Source organism: Sminthopsis crassicaudata, chromosome 3 (assembly GCF_048593235.1).
Source record: "Sminthopsis crassicaudata isolate SCR6 chromosome 3, ASM4859323v1, whole genome shotgun sequence".
Taxonomy (NCBI): Eukaryota; Metazoa; Chordata; class Mammalia; order Dasyuromorphia; family Dasyuridae; genus Sminthopsis; species Sminthopsis crassicaudata.
This window is the reverse complement of record NC_133619.1, coordinates 386,779,435-386,798,566: the sequence shown is the minus strand read 5'-3', so window position 1 is coordinate 386,798,566 and position 19,132 is coordinate 386,779,435. Positions and strand designations below refer to the sequence as shown.

Sequence of the window (19,132 nt, the reverse complement as noted above, 5' to 3'; positions counted from 1 at the left end):
CGGAAAGAAGAAATTGAGTTTCACAATGCTTTGCCTAAGGTTACAGAGAGAAGTTAGTTTCAGAGATGGGAATAAAATCAAAGACACTTACTTCACTCTCATTTGTGATCGCAATTTTCTACTTGTGGAAGCTGCTGATTGATATTAATTGAGTTTTCTTCATATAACTTCCCCCAGGTGATGATCTCTTTGGCTGTTTTGCTTATCCTTCACCATGTCCTTCCCATTTTCTCCTCTTCTTTTCTACTTTTCTGCATTAACTTCCCATTGGAATGTATACTTTTTGAGGGAAAGTACTGTCTTGCTTGCTTGTATTTGTAGTTGCTGTATCTACCTATGATTTATTTATTCATTCATCCCTATGTTTGTCTATCTAATCATAAGATTAGATGTAGTAACTATGGCAAAGATTACAGTTGCCCTGGGATGCTCACTTCATCTGTCTCTCTATCAGTATGGGTGAAGTTATCCATTCTCATTTGTTGTTGACAAATCAGAAATCCTTGGCACATGAGAGAATTTATGCTTTGTTACAAAATTGTAGCATCTACAAAAGCTTTTTTTTGTTTATTGTTGTTCCTCATCACCTATTCTGGTCTCTCATACTTTTTCACTTTCTGGCACCCTTTTCTAGTACTTCCTTGGTGCCTAATTTAATAAACTTTTAGGTATCTGTGCTTAGGAGTGAAGTTTAATACCGTTACTGCTGTCATAGAGTCTAGAGAGAGATATGATATATATATACACACACAAGTATATATACACAAGTATAATTCAAAATGATGTGATGAACACATGAGAAGCATAAGCAAAGGGCTGTATGATGTATGAAGGAAAGGTATGATTTATTTGATCTGCATAAAATGGAACAATGTATAATTTATCATAAATATATTTAAAATGTTAAAAATAACTATTTTAAATTTATCTACAGGGTTCTTTACAAAATGTCATTACTGATGAGGTAACTCAGGGAAATGTTCCTGTAGGAGACCAAAAGACCTTCTTAACCTTTTTTGTATCAGAAACCTCTTGGCAATCTGATGAAACCTATGGATGCCTTCTCAGGATAATGGTTTTTTTTTTTTTTTTTTTTTTTTTTAATAGCTTTTTATTGACAGAACATATACATGGATAATTTTTATAACATTGTCCCCTTGCACTCACTTCTGTTCCTCCCCTTCACTCCCCTCCCCTAGATGGCAGGCAGTCTCATATATGTTAAACATGTTAAAACATATCAGTATAATGTTTTTAAATGTACAAGCTAAAATACATAGTGTCACAAAGGAAACCAATTATGTTGGGATACCATTTATCAAAAGAATTTTTAAAAAAAATACAAAGCCAAGTTCACAGGCTCTAGGTCAAGAACTCCTGAGTTAGAAGAACTTGTTAACTTACATGAATCTCTTAATTAGTAAAATTTGTGATTTAGATTTTAGATTAGATTTGGATGTGATTTTTGTTTTTTTTGCTTTTATCTTTAGCAGTGCAAGCCAATTCTGGGGCTGCCCCTATTCCTCCCACACCCCATTCACCACATTGTGGTCAGTTTGGCATCCTACTTTTGAAAGGCTGCCAATCTCTGCATAGTTGCCTCCTCCTGCCCTTTTTCTCCTCATTGGTAGACCCATAGGCCATCAATAATTATAGGAATGATGGAAACATCTTTCTTAGCTTATGTATTTCTGAGGGGGATACTGTGAATCTTTGTCAAGTCCTGTTGTTCCAATTCTACTTTTGGTCTAGAGAAATTCCAAGTATAAAAAATGAGAAGGATATTGTTACTGTTGGATGGTGAACTAACTGTGGAATGGTTCTTAGTTTAGGGAATTGTTAACGTTAATGTAAAACAGTTTCCATATGGAGATAACCAGCTAATTTTAAAATAATTACTTTGATACAATGAGAGATGATTTCATTGATTGGATAGCCTTCCCTTCAATCTATATTGTTGCAGACCAGAGCTTCCCTATGCCTTATCTCATCCATGCTAGTTATCCATGTTTCTCTATAATCTTTCCATAAAAGTTACTTTGCAATATGTGCTGCCTTATTGTTCTTTAAGTAATATTTCATAGTCCCAATTCTTTGCACAACGCCTGGCACATAGTAGATATTAATTTTTGTTAATTAATTAATTATTTGTTGACTGACTGTTGGGGATTAGAAAGTTGTCTCATTTGGCCTGAGTATAGAGTATGTACTGGGAAGTGATATGAATTAAGATCAGAAAGCTAAAATGGTATCAGATTATGAATAGGTTTGAATACCAAGGAGAGAACTTTGGACTTCTAACTAGACAAGAAGGAGCTATTGGAGATTTTTGAGTAAAGAAGTGATGGAATCAGTTCTGACCAAAAAAAAAAAAGGATTATTTTGAAAATAGTATAAAGGTTGGAGCTTCTCAGGGGCTATTGAAAAAGTCTGTCTGGGTGGTAATGAAGCTGTTCTTGACTACTGGTGGTGGCAGTAAGGAAGAGGGAATAGATATAAAGAGTTATTGGGAGCATCCCACACCCTATATGAAGATAAAGTCAAAGAGGGTTCATGATTTAGACATAAAGGGTAATACCATAAGTAAATTAGGTGAACAAAGGATAATTTACCTGTCAGATCTTTGGAAAAGGGAAGAATTTATGATCAAAGAAGAATTAGAGAACATTTTGAAATGCATAATGGATAATTTTGGTTACATTAAATTCAAAAGTTTCTTTTTTTTTTTTTCCCCACAAAGAGTTATTGAGAGGTAGAATTGACAAGTCTTTGTAAATGGATGAGAAGAGAAGGAAGAGTTAAAGGTTACACCAAGGTTATAAACTTGGTTTGCCATGGTCAGAGATCGAAAGAGATGGATTATGCCACCTGTGTGCCCTAGTGTTGTCATTGGGATGCCAAGAGAAAGCAACCAAGACTTTTTAGCATATTGGGTAGGGAATTTATGACAAGTCGGGAAGGGAAACTCACAGGATAAGTGGACCACAACTATGTTGTGATTATGGTTTCGTCAGAATGAAAATCCTTATTGATGATGTCATAGTTCTACTTGGTATCTGAATAGAATCATTGGTGAAACTATTGAAATTTCCATTGATGATGACACTGATGATAATAAAAAGATCAACACAAAGAACCCTTTTAGGTTTCTGTGAGGATCAAATAAGATCACATTTGTGAAGTGTTTAGCACAGTGCCTGGCACATAGTAAGTGCTATATTAAATGTTCATTCCCTTACTCTGCATTAGAGTTATTATATCTGTTTCACTGATGAGGAAGTGGGCTAAGAATGACTTGCCCACAGTCAAATAGGTAGAGACAGAACCTCTGACTCAATCTAGTTTCTTTCCAAGTTTGCCTCTTTAATTATATAGCAGAGTCATTGAACCAGCTCTTGAGAATCACTACCTATACTCTCTTACAACTTATATCCTGAACTTTCTGAACTGAAGTATTTTACCTGTATGGTAACATGGGCATTGCTGGAGTTCCTTTGTGATCGAAAAACTTTGTGTGTGAATATAGATAGTCCAATGAGTTTATTCCCTTCCACATAACTCAGAGGAAATACCTGAAATGAAATTAGTATCTTATTTGATTTAATTCAAGATAAAAAGATAGTAAAATACTTAACAATAACCTTGGAAAAGAGTAGTTATAATGCCTGTGATGGCTGTTGTATATATTTAGCTTTGAATAGATTCAGCAAAACTAATAGGAGATTTGGTATTTTTAAATTAGAAGTGTATGTAATCTAGAATATTTAGAGTTGTTTTGCAGGGTCCAAAGTCCTGATTAAATCGTTTTGTTGATCTGAATCTCACATGAGTCCTGGCAGAAGTCTGAAAATCCAAACCAAAGAAAACATCACTTTAGACTTTGGTTTTACTTTTGGTTACTGTGACTGTCAAGTATTTTCCTTTAACAGGAATGAGTCCCTAAACATTACAGAAAACCTCATTAATTCAGACCACACTTATCTGTAATTGGTGATAATTTGTCAGGGACTGGGTTAAATTAATAGTGTAATCACAATTTCGTGGATGGTGTTTAAAATGTTTAAAGGTACACTTTTCATCAACTTTCAAGCACTTTGGAAGCTTATTTATAAACCATATAATTTTGGAGTTGGAAAGGACCATAGAAAGGGAGAGGGAACAGAATAAATATTTATGTAGCTCCTACTATGGGCCAAGCAGTATGCTAATCATTTTATAGATATCTCATTTTATCTTCACTATAATTTTGTGATTTTGTTATTATTATCTCTATTTAATAGTTCAGGAAATTGAAGCAAACAGAAGTTATATTACTTGTTAAGGGTCACACAGGTAAGTGTCGTCCTAACTCCAAGCCCAGTGCTTTATTCCTTATGCTTTTGATAACAGGTCTCTGACTGAGTCAGTGCCCATTCAGTGATTAAAGTTAGTCAGGTTAGAATTGAAGCAAAGAAGGCTCTCTTTTACTTAGTCCAAGAGAAAAAAAAATCTGATAGGGGAAGGCCCTTTCTGACCCAAAGAGAAACTTTTTACATTCACTCCAAGTAAATAGGGTCCAAACAGTTACAGAATGGGGCTTGGCCTGGAACCTATTGTCGGCCAATGAGAGCCAGAGTAGTTTGGATTTAAGGGATGGTCCTTAAGAAAGAAATATAAGTAGGTAAACCCTGAGATTTCTTGGGAGGTTTCAGGATCCTTTGGGCAGAGCATGTAAGGGTCCACCTATGTGGAAGGGAAAGAAAAAAAAAAAGACAGAGACAAGGCAGAGAAAGAAAGGGGAAAGGGAAGAAGAAAAAGAGAAGAGAGAAAGAGAGGGAGAAGAGTGGCAAGATATAGCTCAGGATGATTGGAGATGGTGCTTGACGCAGTGGGAGACCTTGGCCTTTTTAAAATAAGGTCTTTAACAAATTTCAGTTTGACTGAGGCAGAAAATGAGCCAGAGGATGCACCAAGTCCAGTTGTCCTGATCTAAACCTTGCCACTGGATCCATATTCTCAGTGAGGCTGGTGACTTTGCATAGCAGTTCCTCACTTAAATTCAATTCATTTGCTTGTCATAGCATCAGTTTCCTAATGTCAGGGTGCTAGTCCAGAATGAAGGACAAATGGCAACCTGTGGTAGAGATCATGAAATTTAACTTTTTTCTCTTACAGATGTGGAAACTGAGGCTTCAGAAATAAAGTTACTCACCAAAGTGATATGACTCTTTAATATCAAAATCTAGAATGTAAGTTTTTTGACTTCTTAACATGTGCCCATTATAGTATACCATATTGCTTGTGAATTATTGGTGGCATCCAACTGGCATTCCATTTACGAACTTTGTCTTATTGGGCCTCATTACAATCTCTATTAGGAGACACTTTCTTAAGAAATATACATTTAGGACTGGAAGGGACCTGAATAGTCCTATCATATTAGTCCAACCCCCTCATTTTACAGATGAGGAAACCAAGGCCTAGAGAATGTTACATATCAACATTATACCAGTGGTATAGCCACTCAGGTTCTCAGAATACAAATTCATTAGATACAGCCAATTCTTAATTATCTAAAGCTGATAGTATATGCTTTATGTATCTTACAAATTGGAAATGTAGGACTATATCTTAGGTGTGAGATTTGGACTGGGGATAGATCTAGATTTTGGAATCAGACAATAAATATTTTTTAAGTGCCAAACACTGAGGATGCAAATACAAACATGAAGTACTGTCTTTACAGGGAGTTTTCAATCTTTTGGAGTAAGATGACTAAAAGGAAACTCAAATGAGGAGGGGGGGGCATTGGAAGGGTATTTGGGTGGTAGCATGGTCATATTCCAAACTAGTGCAGACAGGGAGAAAAGAAGAGATGACTAGTTTGGAAACCCTTTTAAATGGAGGCTTTTGTAGAAGTTTTTTGCTCTGTTCTTCAAAAGAGTGAAGCATATTGAAGGTAATGAAAATGGGATATGAATATCAAGGATGAAGCACTGTTTCAGGATGATTGATGAATTTCCTGATGAAGTTCCTGGGAACATGGTCATGATGGAATCTAGTCAGAAGGAGTACAGCCTGATAGGAAATGAGTCATAGACTCATAGACTGTTATCTGTTAGTACAGATGATTATTTTGCATACCACTAGCCTTTAAATAATTCAGAGGTGGCTTAAACTGTATACTTTGCTGTGAAAATCCTGACTCCATGCTTTCATGGCATAGAAGTGACCTTGGGCACTCTAAAGATTAGGCCAATAGAGTCCAAGCTCAAGTCCAAGCTTAACTTCTGTTAAATTGGATTGGCCTTTTAGAAGGTTTTTTGATTTATTTTAAAAAAAGTTATCTTTTACTTTATTCTAATCAACTCTAAAAGTTTTCTTTTTGCCTCAATTTAATTGACATATCTGTGGTTCCTGTGGACCTGTGGTACAAATGACTTTGAAGCTTTTGGCTTAAATAAGTTTTTTGGAACTTTTTTGGTGGGGTTTCCCCCTATAGTATCACAATTTGTGATAAAGAACTGGCTTAAGTCCTGCCTCTGACACTTACTGGCTGTGTGACCCTGGGCTGGTTACTTTATCCTTCAGTTCTATAGGCAACTCACTAATATACAAGTCCAATCCCTATCACAGTTAGTAAAGGTGGTAAAGAGATGATTTTAAGCCTATAATCTCCATTTTCCATTTGGAGAAATTCTAGTCAGATCAGGAGTTCCTAACTTTATTATTATTATTATTTTATTTTGTATAATGTATCCTTAGAATCATTTCTGGATACATAAAATGAAATGCATAAGATTCCAAAGAACACCAATTCTATTGAAATTCATAATATATTTACTAGTTTTTTTTTTTTGTTTTGTTTTGTTTTGTTTTTTTTAATTAAGGGTTTCTAGATTGAGGATCTTGACTTAGATGAATGAGGTCAACCCCTATATAGTCCCTGAAACAAATAAACAATTCCTGTTGGTTACAAAAGCTGGAATAGAACTTTAGGCATACAGATCTAGCATTTCTGTATTTACCCAGTGAATGTCAACAAATGAATCCAATTAATTTTAAATCACTTTATTGCTCTCTTAAGAAGTATGTCATTCATTCATTCAATATATTTATTGAACTCATCCAAATATACATGTCTATAATGTCATATTTGTATATCCTGAGTTCATAAATACGATCACTTTTTGATCACAGTTTGGATCACTATCAAAAGTAAGTCTTTTTTTTCACCTTTCAGTTATAGAAAAATTGACTTCCATGTCTTACTTGATTCTTTGGGGAGATTTTGAAACACCAAAGGTCTGTATCTTCTGTGGAGGTGTTAAAAAAAAATCCCATGAAGCTTTCTTGAGATAAAGTTTGTCCCCTTTCAATTATTAAATGTACTTTTCCCTTATCTCTGAATTTCACCTTCAGTTTACTGGCAGCTGCCTTTTTTCCCCTCCATGTTATCATAGCAGTATGATTAACCCCCTGTAATCTGGCTTCCTTACTTACCACACTTCCTAACCTATACTTATTATTTTTAAGGTTACAATCCACCTAATTCTAGTCAACTCTAAAAGGTCTCTGTTGTGCCTCAATTTTGTTGACTTCTCTGTTGGCTTTCAGAGACTAATCTGAACTAATTCTTACTGTTGCTGCTTTGTTGTCTGCCCTTCTTTTTCCCTTCCCTTAAGTTTGGGTGTTCCTCAGATTTTAGTTTATGACTCTTTAATCTTCTGGTTCTGCAGTATGTGCTAAATAAATACTTGTTGAGTCCAAGTTCCTTTGTTCTTTTCTTTCTACATTCTTGCCCTTTAGAGGAATGATCTGTTTTCATGGTTTCAGCAACCATATCTATGTGGATGCCTTCCAAATCTATATTCCCAGCTCAGATCTTACCTAAGCTACAGTCCAGTATTTCCAGCTGCCTTTAAGATATTTACACTTAGATATCTCATTGTCACTGCAGACTCACCATATCTAAAAAGAATTTGTTTTCTTCAAACAAAATTCCCTTCAGAACTAGCCCTATTTTCTGTTAAAGGTACCTCACTACTTCAAGTTTCAAAACCTTGGAGCTATTGTGGTGTCATCTGTCACTTTCATGTGATCAGTCACTAAATTCTGTCAGATTTTCCTCTAAAACATTAAATTTGTTCCTTCCTTTTCATTCTCATTACCATTACCCCATTCAAGGTCTTCATTACCCCACACCTGGATTTTTGCCATTGATTTCTTTTCTTCTTTAATTTATTCTTCATACTGCTATCAGATTAATCTTCTTAAAACACTACTTTCATCACATTCCTTCCATGCTTAAGAAATGATAGTGGCTTCTTTTGGCCTACTAGATCAAAGCTATCCTCTTTGCTGGCCTTTTAAAATTCCCTCATTTTCTCTGCCTCCTGTGTGTCCGACCCATTTTAAATTTCATATCACTTGAAAAGCACAAACCCATGTAAATTACTCCCTTTTCTAACTTGGCACAAGTTACTTCTATGGAATATTATGCCTTCTTATATCTATCTATTTATCTATCTATCTATCTATCTATCTATCTATCTATCTATCTACCTATCTACCTACCCACCCACCTACCTGTCTATCTATCTACCTACCTACATAAATCTATATACCTTTCATAGATTTTAGAAATGAATGAGATCTTTTTTTAAAAATTTTATAATTATAACATTTTTTTGACAGTACATATGCATAGGTAATTTTTTACAACATTATCCCTTGTACTCCCTTCTGTTCCGAATTTTTCCCCTCCTTCCCTCCACCCCCCTCCTCTAGATGGCAGGCATTCCCATACATTTTAAATATGTTATAGTATATCCTAGGTACAATATATATGTGCAGAACTGAATTTTTTTGTTGTTGTTGCAAAGTCTGAGAGGTAAACTATCCTATGTTCCTCTAATTTATTTATGACCTCGTTCTTTATGCCTAAATCATGGACCCATCTTGATCTTATCTTAGTATGTGGTATTAAATGTGGGTCCATGCCTAGTTAATGAATGAGATCTTAGAAGGAAACCCCAGTCTTTAGAGAGGTGCCCTTTCACCCATTTTATGTGATTTTTGCCAGAATTAGAGGGGGGACTGGAACCTGGATCTTCTACCTTGCTAAATTAAAAAAAAAAAAAAAAAACAAAAGCCAAAATAAAACTCTATTATTCTGCCTCCTTACTTAGAAGCAGTATACATATTAGAAAAATATAGAATCACAAAAGCTTGTCAAAGTTCATCCCCATGTTTTTAGAAAGCGCTTCCCTTAAGCTTAAGTTATAGCATTTTTTGGCACAATGGTGGGAAGGATGTAGTTTGGATTTCTTATTTTTTTTTTTTAAGGTACAGTTTATTCTTCAAAAGAAATAAGCAATTCATGCCTGAAGTTTATTAAAATGTCTTAATTGCACCAGCCCTGAAGTCAGGAGGACCTAAGTTCAAATCTGGTCTCAGACACTTCACACTTCCTAGCTGTGTGACCCTGGGCAAGTCACTTAACCCCAATTGCCTCAGGGAAAAAAAAAGTTTTAATTTGCATTTTTGCTGTTGTATTCATACAGTGCAAGTTTAGACTCAACATTAACAAAAGCAGAATGCAGTAGTTAAAATGATGGATATTCAATGGTATTTTAAAAGTATATATATACACAAATCTAAAAATAATAGAAAACAAATGTTTCACTTCTGTACTTTATTAAAAGAAAGGAAGAAAAGGGATAAAGTCATTGCTTTACTACTCAACAAATATCTTAACATTTTTCTTCGAAAGTTTTTGTGCTGGACAGGTGTAAACTTGAAAGAGACAGTTTAATAGTGCTGATCTTTGCTTGAAGTCTTTAGAGTTGTGGTCATTCTCCACAGCTTCTAATATAGCAATGAGCTATCTTAGCTGAGTGACTGTAGCCAATTGTTACTACAAATAATTTTAGTTTCTTTATGGAATCTTACTAAAATTAATAATTATGTGCTTAATATTCTGTGAGAAAATATTTCTTTTGCTGCTCACTTCGATCCTGACCTCACTTCTACCTCCAGGGATCCCTTACTTTGGATACATCTTAGTCAGGGCCAATTGCCTATTCTACCTCTCATTTTTTAGTATGGTAAGAAAGTTGGTTATGTATGTGTGAGAAATGTTATGATAACATAATAATATGGGATTACAAATTATATATATATATAGCATTGCTGGAAATGAAAAGGAAATTTTAATTTTAAAGTGTTAAGCATTTAGTTTTAAATAATAGTTTTTATACTAAGAGGGGATAATAGAGAGTAAGTAATAGGAAATGCCAGAAAGAATTAAAAAGTAATGGGCCCATGAGATTCCATGAACTTGTGCTGTTATACTCTTTTAAAAAATTCTATATTCACTCCATTGCAAAGGAAGAATAGAAATAGCATCTACTGCAATAAGCATCGTAGTAGTGGTAATAGTAGTAAAAACCAGAATAACTAGCATTTATATAGAGCTTTAAAAATTGCAAATCATTTCACATGTTATTTCATTTGCTCCTTTACAACATATTATTATGAATATTTTCAGAAGGAAAAAAGCTGAGGCTGAGAAAAGTTGTGATTTGCTTAGTCATAAAGTTAGTAAGTATCTGAAGTGGGATTCGAATTTAGGTCTTCCTAATAAAGGAAGTATGTGAGTTTTGTGACAAGCTATGTTATATGTATTTTTTGGTATTTAAATGCACTTTTAACTTTTAAACATATTTTTTTCCCTTCTTCCAAAATTTTCCTTCTTACTGGGAGAAAAGGAAAAAGAAATAGCACATTCTCATAACAAATATTCTAATCAAATAAATGAAAACCCATGTTGACCATGTCTAAAAATGAGTGTCTTATTCTGCATATTCAGTCCAGTACTTCTCTGTTCAGGAGGTAGGTAACTAGTTGTGAAATCATTTCCCTAAGCACTTTTAATGCCATAGAAGTAAGACCCATTTTAGCATTTCCTTTTGCATACCTGAATCTTGCATCATCTCTGAAAAAAGTATTTACCACATATTTGCAAGGCATATTTGGAGATTCAGCCAATAAATGTCATAATATACTTTGGTTTTGGAAGGAACTAGGGGAAGTTATGCTTAACCTTTTCAAAGAGGTGTAACCTGGGCTTTCCCCATTTCAAAGCAAAAGCAGATGTAGGCCAAGGGTGTGGATCAATGTGTATATTTTAAAGTTTACCTCATTTCTTAAGTTTTGCAGATGACCATTTTGATTTAAATATCATCCACTGGAAACTTAGCCTGCTTCTGGTAAATAGTTTATTATTATCAGGTGATTTCCATCACTTTGCTCATTCAGTTATAGATTATTTCTTAAAAACAACAACAGTTGTGAGATGAGGAGTACATTTGATTAAATGTGTTCATAGGGGGAAATATGCCAAGAAGGTATTAGAATTTATTCTTTCTGCCAGAAAATCCATTAGGATGGCAGTAAGTACAGTGGGAGCTGACTAAAGGGAGCCTGGGGCGGGAACATTGAAGAAGAAAATAATGTTTTATTCTTACATGTAGTCTTGGTAAAAAAAAGACCTTCTTGCTTAGTGGTCAGAGCTGGCCTCTAAAATTAAGATGACTTGTATTCAAGTGCTGTTCCTGATACATGCAAACAGAAGTGATCCTGAGCAAATCACTTGACTTCTTCTAGGAGAAAAAGTGTGCATACACACACACACACACCCCTTTGTATGTATGTATATATTTGGTTGTATATATGTGTGCGTATTTATATTTGTAGCTATATAAGTACAGAATATTTTTCTTTACTCACTTCTCAGTCCTTTTTCTCTCTAGACTCTGTCCTCATTCCTTAATTAAAACTGTTCTCTCCAACGTTATCAGTGATCTTTTGATTTCAGAATCCAATGGTCTTTTCTCAGTCCTTATCCTTCTCCACTTCTCAGCTTCATTTGACATTGTTGAACATGCTTCTTCTTGGATACTCTGTTTTCTCTGGATTTTTGGGACGTTTCTTTCTTTTGTATTTTCTCTCACTTAAGTTCATCCTCCTTTATCAACCCTATAATGTTAGGTATTCTCCAAGGTCCCATACTGCTCTTTCTTTTTCAGTGACTTCCTTAGTTTCTATGGGTTTAATTATCATCTCTATGCAGATGATTCCTAGATCTGTATATTCAACCCCAGTTTTTTCCTCTGAATTTCAGTGACAAATTATCACTTGGACATTTCAAACCAGATGTTCCAAAAATATCTCAAAACTCATAGTGCTTTCAGCCTATCTCTCTAACCTTATTTTATGTTACTCCTCTCCTTGTACTCTGTAGTTCAGCCAAACTTTCTGTTTCTCACACATGCCAGTACCTTTGGTCTCCATTCTAGAGATCATTGGCCAATGTCCATGCCTATAATTTATTACCTTCTCAATCCCATTTCATAGAATCTCTCTCTTTATTTGTGAAATAATTCATATACTGCTTTCTACTTGAAACCTTTCCTGAACTCTACCAAACAACTATATTGTATTAGACTACTTTTTAAAGTTTTTTTCACAAGTATCTCCCATACAAATGAAATCATGAGTCCAGACCAAAAGAAATACTTTTACCCTAGCACTTGAATTAATAGTTCGGTGTAAAAGAAGAAAGCCATAAATCTTATCTCTAAAACTTTTTATCTTTGTGACCATGGACAAGTCACTTAGCTTTCTTGATGTTTGATTTCCTCATTTGTAAAGAAAACAAAACAAAATAAGAAAACATAAAACAGGATTGTACTAGATGAGCTCACTTTCTGCTCTGAACTTTCTGATTCTATGTGTTCAGAAAGATTCATGAAGGTCACTAGATAGCAGATAGTGGATAAAGTACCCACCCTGGAGTCAGAAGGACTGGAGTTCAAATGTGGCTTCATCTACTTAACACTTACCTAGCTGTATGACCCTGAGCAAGTCACCATTGCCTTGCAAAAAAAAGAAAAAAAAAAAAGGGAAAAGAAAAAGACTGGTGCCATTTTCTTGGATCAGAATTTTATTTTTTATCTTAATCAGGTGATCATAGAATCATAGCAGTCATACTTTCCATCTGACTAATCTTACATATGAGAGAACTAAGACCCAGAAAGTATAAAAGATAATTCTTAGGTCATTCAGGTAGCAAAACTACTAGCAAGTAGTAGAGCCAGAACTTGAAGTCACCAGATTTCTTTTGTTCATGTTTCATACCTGCATATGTCAGAAAAAACAAACAAGGTCAAAATAAAATGACTTTTTATAGTGCCTTTATTAATTGTGGTAGGTGATTTGGTTGTGGAAGTTTTTTCTATCATTTACCATTATTAAAAAGCATCTTCCCTCTGCTGTTATGAAACCTGAACTCAAGAATGCTATTCTGTCTTCAATAATGGGTATAACCTATAACTCGGCAATCTGAAATCAAAAAAGGGTTTGAAGCAGAAGCAAGAACATTGTTGATTGGCTTTAGGGTATGTCTGTTAGTTTTATGGATAATTTTGGAATCAGGAAGTCCTGAAAACAGGAATTTGTTTGAAGAGCTACCCAGATTGTGAGATTTTAAAAGGAAACAATAATATAGACTAAAGGTGACTTGGAATAGATTTCAGGGAAAGAGAATCTTAGTAGACTAGACTACATGGTTTTGAGTCTATGTGGTTCCCATAAAAAGGAATCCAGATGTTAATGGATGGCAATAAAGTGACCATGTCAATGTATACTTGGCACTTAGTAAGTACCTACTATATGATTGTTGATTGGTCTTTATGATTGACTATTGGTCACATTTTCCATAGCCTGTTGGGCTATGGGGATCTTTTCCACAAAGACCCCCTTTTTAGACTGGTTTCTGGGGGAGTCTGATCCTAATGAAAAGATAGTCAGACTTTTCTCCAGCTCCCTGGTTCATCTCATGGGCTGTTGTAAAGGATCAAACAAAATAACATATTTGAAGTGATTATAATTCCTATTCTTAAAGCTCTTTACAAATGCTGACTATTCTGATTTCAGTGACTTCAGTCCACTATTTTTCAGTCCACTAGCCATCATAGCTAGGTACATCTATCTCAGCACAGTTGTTCAGTTTACTTTGCTTAGAGAAAGTAACACAAAATAAAGGAGTCAGTTAAGGACTTGAGATCTGATCTTGGGTACTTTTAGATATATTCATGGTCTTAAAACCATGTAAATGCAAGTTGAAATAGCTGCTCCTGGAAAGGTAAAGAAGGTAAGATGCCTTCAGCTTTACTCCAGAAATCCAATGAGGGTAACAGAATTCTGACTTGTTTGAAAGTTGGGAAGAGGCATTAGTGCAAAATTTTTGTCTGCTCCTTTTAATGTGTTGAATACATGATTCTTTTTTATTCAGTTGACAGTAGTACTTGACATTGCATTTAGTGATGAGAACCATGGTGACCAACAGGGCACTTCTCCTTTAGCAAAAATCCAAATGGAAGTATCTAGTACCTAATGAATGTTGAATAAAATGCTCCTTAAGGCCCATCCCCATCAATGCCCATTACATTGGTGTGGACAGGACTAGTATTATAATTATGTAGTCAGTTCACTTCAGGTAAAACATCCAGGGCATAGGGGATTGGTGAGAGGTAACAGAGAGCTCCCAAAGCTGGGACATAGACATTTTCAGGATGACTCAGTAGATGGTTGCTATGGTCTTTGTAGAAACCCAGCAGAGGAAAGCTTTGGTGGCTACATAAGATAGAGTGCTCTTCATCAAAGAAATCAGGTCACCCGGCCACAGACACAAGGGTAAGGGAGATGACTGTAAATCTTCAAATTTTAGAAGCCTAGGAGAAAGATGCACTGAGTCCTTTGTAGTTTTACCCTCCAGAATATAGCAAGAAGGAGCCAGAATCTCTAGCATCTAAAGCCAGGAGAAGAAAGGTTGGAAAAACTAACAAATTTACCAAATTGAATCCATGTCAGCAGGAAACTTAAAAGTAAATACCACATTGACATCCAACTTTTGCATACTCTTAGGCTGGATGATTCTTGATAGAGTCAGGAAGAAAATGATATTTATATAGTTGTGTGTTAATGAATGGACTTGGAGTTAGGAAGACCACAGTTTAAATACTTCCTCAAAAACACTTAGTTGTGGGACCTTCAGCAAGTAACTTAACCTTGCTTAGTCTCAGTTTTCTGATCTATAAAATGACCATAATAATATCATTTGCCACATAGTTTTTTATGAGGATCAAATAAGATAACATATATAAAGCTCTTTGCAAACCTTAAATGGCTATTATTATTATAATGTTAACATTGTCAGACAAGAAATGTATGTGTTGGTGTAAAAAAAAAAAAAAAAAAAAGATCAAAAAAGGGGCAGCTAAGTAGTGCAGTGGATAGAGCACCAGGCCTGAAGTTAGGAGGATCTGAGTTCAAATGTGATCTTAGTCACTTAATACTTCCTAGCTGTGTGACCCTGGGCAAATCACTTAACCCCAATTGCCTCAGGGGAAAAAAAATCAAATGAGCAAGAGAAGAAAAGCTCAGAACAAAACCCAATTCCCTGTAGGTTTGCATGTAGAGTCAGGATTAATTGATTAATTAACTTTTAAAACTTATTTCCTTATTCTCATTGTTGTTTTGTTCAGTCATATTTGACTCTTCATGACCCATGGACTATAGCCCATCAGTACTGTCCATGGTGTTTTCTTGGCTAAGATACTGAGGTGATTTGCCATTCCTTTTCCAGTGGATTAAGACAAAGAAGGGTTAAATGACTTGTCAGGATAACACAAAAAGCATCTGAGGACGCATTTGCACTCAGATCTTCCTGCTTCCAGGCCCAGCTGAATATCTACTGAGCCACTTATTCTCATGCCATGCCTTTCTCTAGAAGGACTACTGGTAAAATCTAAGCAATGACTAGTGGGAACTATTAGACAAAGGAGAAAAGGAAAAATCTGTCAATTAATATAGGCTAAGGTAACTTGGATTCAGAAGATACAGAGATAGAGAGACAGAAGAAGAAAAAAGAGAAGTTCAGTGAACTTGTGTATCAGAATCTAAAACTTTCTTTGTAGTCATTCTATTGGTGTGTAAAGTACTTTATTTATCTTTTCTTATTTGATCCTTATAACTCTTAAGAGGCAGGCACTATTATCCCATTTTACACTAAGGAAACAGGCTGAGAAAGTCAAGTGATTTTTTTTTTTTTTTTCATAGTCCATGCCTATTGTCTGAGTCTAGATTTGAATTTGGGTCTTTGTGATTCTAAGTCTAACACAGCTCTGCCATCTAATAGGAGAACTGGAGAATAACTATATCATGGAATGTAGTATGAAGGAAGTGTTGGAGAAGAGCTGTTGATCAATAGTGTGATATGCTGCAAGAGAGGTGAAGATGAATGAAGATTTGAGAAAAGGCCATTAGATTTTGCAGTTAAAAAATTATTGGTAAGGGCAGTTTCATTTGAATATTAGTTGAAGGATGGGATCAGAAGCAAAGTGTTTGTGCTTTTTAGTATCACTAAGAATAAGTAGGAAATGCCATGCTGGATCAGATTCTTATTTGAATCAATCTATTACAATTCTTTGTGAAGTTTGTTGTTCCAATCTTGAATGATAACAGTATTAATAGCAACAATAGTTACAGCCATTTTTATTGTCAGAGTCATCTTAATGCCTTAACCTAATACTGTTTTATAATTTAGCCTTAAAAAACAACAACAAAACTAGCTCACAATGAACATAAAAAACTGGTCAACACCTCCTTAATATGATTTTCAATATTAGGCCTTCCCCCCATTCTTCTCTTTTGAAAGCTACTTTCTGTTCCCTTGAAGTTTCCTCATAGATCACATTCTTTAAGTCAGGAATCATGTTTTTTGTTGTTGTTATTGCTTTTCTTTCTACTTTCCCCTTCTCATTTGAGGTCTCTCCAGCCCAACCCTTATTGGTGATTTTGATTTACCTTCTATAGAGTGATCTGAATTTTGAATTTAAATTGTAAACCATCCCTGTCAAGACTTCGGAGTACTTTGTTTATGAAAATATTTAGAATCTTCTTGCCAGGGTGTCCTGACATCAGTTATCTGTTAACTTCATGCTTCTATAACTGCATTCCCAGATTATGATTACTTCATGTTTGATGTGGCAATGGTCTTAGTTTTGCAGATGAAGAAACTAGTGTTTCAAAAAAGAAGTTAAATGACTCGTAATATCATAAAGACAGAGATGATTCATAATGGGGATTTAAGTCCCTGGCTTTTCTCTGACAATTAAAAACCCCTGAAAGAAGACTGTAGATCAGTAGATTCTACCATCATCTTCTTTTCATATGGATATCCTCCTTCAATTGTGGCATGAATTCTTTCCCATCGAGGGGAAAAAAGCAATTAGTGTCAAAGACCAAATGAAGAAATCAGATATATAATATTATGGTAAGTCCTAGAGCAGCATGTCCCTCTTGACTGGGACATGATGTTTGGTCATAAGATTCTTTATTGGCCACAGGAATATATATTCTTTTTGAAACTGTCATTGTAAAAATGAAGCTGTCATTGTAAAACTTAAGTTTCTTACAGTAAGAGCTGCCCTTCATTGGGTGAAGCTTGCTAGATTTCCCATAAAAGCTGAAAATGTAAACTTTTCATGTGGAGAGATGTATGGCAAGGGACATGACATAAATTTTTTTTTAAAGAAAAAGAAAAGGTTTTGATAATGTATGTGTGTGAGATCTACTGTGTCACATTTTTTTCTGTTCATTGTACAAAAGTCTGGGTATTTTGGGAAGGACTTCCACTGTATTTTATAAAAATTGTAAGCATACATGTTATAAATCGCATTTGAAAGTGAATTTATGATTCTGCTCATACAAGTTGTTTTAATCAAGTCCTAATTTCCTATTGTGTTATATGTTATGCCAAATTTTTTTTTAAGTGACATAGTAAAAAAAAAAAAAAAACAACTCCTTCTTGAAACAAATAAGCAAATTCTCAACTGTCACTGAAAGAATTTTTATGTTATATGTTTTTATGTTTTAGGGGGGGGAGAAGCATTTTTATTTAGCATTTTAAAATATAATACTCACATGGATTTTTTCATAAATTCACATTAACTTCTGGTAAAGTTGGAAAATCAGCATCATTTTTTCAGATGACTAATAAAATGCCAAAACAAAGTCAAAAATACCCAACAATCACAAAAGGTTAGCCTTTTCTCCAACTATTCAAATGAGTTGTTTATTATGTTTTAAGGTAATACTATACATATTTGAAGAATAGCTGTTCTTAGAATTAAAAAAAACCCAACAACAAAGAACCCCTTGATTCTTTGATGACAGTAGAAACCAAATGACAGTTTTTTACATGGAGTACTTTGTGATTTCAAAGATCAGCCTATGTCAGTTTTGAGGAGCTTATCAAGAGGTTTTTAGGAAGTGAATTTTTTTAACTTCAGCTCCTCTCAAAAGAGTATTTGTTAATTTATAGAGGGGCTGTGATCTGCATCAGAGAAAGCATTACTCAGATGGACTAAATTAGAACCTCTAATCCCAACCAAGTAACTTTGAACAAAACACCATTTCCTTGAGTCTCATTTTTGTCTCCTGAAATGCAGAGTTTAGGCTCTGAGAGCCCCTTCCGGCTGAAAATCTGTATTTTTACATTCCTCGAAATATCATTTACATTGCACCTTATGGTTAAAACAACATAAAACAACTTTGTTTTAAACCTACTTTACAAATGGAAACAGATACCCAGAGAAGTTATGAAGATATGCACTCCTTAGAGACAGACGGGGTTTTATCTTCAGTGCTGAGTGTAGAACCTTGCATATAGTAGGTACTTAATTGATGCCATTGGAGTGAATTGAATTGGATTGGTAGTGTTCACTCAGCTATTAGATGTCAGAATTGGAATTCTAACCAATCCTTCAGATTCTAAGACCAGTGTTATCCATTCTGCAAGTGTTCATTCAATGTTTCAAGAAACTGTACTAATAGTTATAGTGAGTACTTAGAACTTTCTTACTTGATTTTTTCTAAACAATGTAGTTTGAGAAGTTAGACATGTCCACAGAAGTTAATGAATGATATAAGGCAGTACAGAGTCTGTGCTGAGTGTTAGAAATAGTGGTACATACTATGAGTACGAATCTCTTAATTATCTTCCTGGCTAGACTAAGATAACTAG

The 19,132-nt window shown here is 34.8% G+C and overlaps 1 protein-coding gene across 18 annotated transcripts in view; it reads left to right on the top strand.

Annotated features, from left to right (window-relative positions):
• The window catches only part of GTDC1 (glycosyltransferase like domain containing 1), a 564,348-nt gene that overhangs the window by 58,631 nt on the left and 486,585 nt on the right, over positions 1 to 19,132 (top strand). The window contains exon 1 of one of the 18 annotated variants that reach the window (XM_074302056.1): positions 1,362 to 5,228. The exons of 16 other annotated variants lie outside the window; for them this stretch is intronic. The gene's annotated coding sequence lies outside the window, so the exon portion shown is untranslated. Of the gene's footprint in view, positions 1 to 1,361; positions 5,229 to 16,167; positions 17,381 to 19,132 lie in introns of those variants that run through there. One more of the 18 variants, XM_074302044.1, reaches the window with a different exon arrangement.